Source organism: Camelina sativa, chromosome 6 (genome assembly GCF_000633955.1).
Source record: "Camelina sativa cultivar DH55 chromosome 6, Cs, whole genome shotgun sequence".
NCBI classification, from domain to species: Eukaryota; Viridiplantae; Streptophyta; class Magnoliopsida; order Brassicales; family Brassicaceae; genus Camelina; species Camelina sativa.
In genome coordinates this window covers 20647117-20648966 of record NC_025690.1, presented here as the reverse complement: position 1 = coordinate 20648966, position 1850 = coordinate 20647117, and positions in this window count along the sequence as shown.

Sequence of the window (1850 nt, the reverse complement as noted above, 5' to 3'; positions counted from 1 at the left end):
CTTTATAATCACATTTCGCTTTCTTTCTGTCTTTCTCTTTTATATTTTCTACCTTTCCACTTTCAATTTTGTTTTAGCTTTTTCTTGTTCTATTGCTCTTTTTGTTTTCTCTACCTTTTGTCTTTTGAGAACACATCAAATAATGCATGTTAAATAAGTTTTGTTAATCTTTAATTATACTCGTGTATATCGTATAGTGAAACTTTTTCTCATGTCTTCATGCACAATCACATACCTTCGTTAAATCGTTAGAATTCTATTAAATTCACACACGTGAATAGTATTATCCTATAAAAAAATGAATAACCAAATACTTTACGATTTAAATTTTAACATCGGAAAGTAATAATTGAGAATATGAAGAAGGGCGTGGGATAGAGAGAGCACCGACGGCGCACGAGGGGGAGTGATGAAGATTGAAGAGAGTCCCCTCGGTGAGTCACGAGTTTAACCAGACTCGTGTAAACCCGTTTACTTTTTTTCTCCCTCAGCACACATGTGTCTCTCCATTAGGCTTATCTTCGGCCTATTTACTCACTTAGCACATGAAGTAATAATAATAAGTCAATGACTTGAAGTCATTCATCTCCTCGTAGGTTTTCATATTAAAAAAAATATAGGTTCACTCTTCCTTTAAGATGTACTTAGAAGTTGCTTTTATATTTGTGAAATATTATGTTTCTCTTTTCTTTTTCTTTTTTAGCTATCGTAGGAGTTTTAATGGAGTTTGGAATCTTTTATTTATTTAGGAAGGAATTTAAAACATGTTGAGGTAACATGACCCCTGCCATGTTATGAACCACTCGTAGGATGCATTAACACTTTGAATATTTCAGCCTCACTTTTGATGATTTTAAAACTATGTATAGACCCAAATTATGAAAGTTTTATAGATTTGGAGTTATAATTTATAGCCGTTTAGGCATCTCATGATCTCACTACAAACTATTAGGAATCTATTCATATACTTAATTGGGAATCATTTATATTTTATATGATCTATGCACATCACATGACATCATGTGTGATTGTATGAATACGACTACAACGTCTTTGTAAGCTATACCAAATATGTTATAAAAGGAACCATTGTAAACTGATTTTGGACGAAATATTCTTAATTCAAAATAACTTTAGCAACTTTTTTTTTGGTATTTGAGATAATAACGAAAGTTGTAAGCCATTCATACATTGCATAGTAATGATATTACAAAATAGTTGAAGCAAATAATGTGATTGCGATTATAATGTAGTGGTAAGTGGTAACGATATTAAATGTTTTGAAGAAACTTTTAGTTATTAAAATGAAACAAAAAAAATTAAAAATAAATAGTAACGATACAATTTGGACGTGATGTGTAGGGAAAAATTGTTTTTTTTCCCCTTTTTGGGCTTTGAATAAATTGCGCTTTCAAATAAATTGGGCTTTCTCTTTACCATTATAGACCATTACAAATACTGTACCAAATAGTTAGCAATAGTTCTATTCACACATCACACTAATCACTATGCTGTCCAAACTAATACTTTTGTTTTTACCTCTTCACAGTAGATTTAGACATTTGGTGAATAGCTCGTTGACTTATGTGGTGACCTTTTTCACGTAGACAGCGATTGTATTGACTTATGCGGACATATTTTCACTTATATAAACCCAATACAAATTGGAATTGTTAAGGTTGATTATAACGGAAGCTCCGTTAATTAATAACTCGGTAGTCCGTAGTCTTGTTGACGTGGTAGAGGCACTTTGTCATATGAAACACATGACGTGTCACCACGTAAGAGGACGCAGCATAAACTAGTATTTTTTTAACATTGAGTAAAGTAGCCTTCACCACCAAACACAC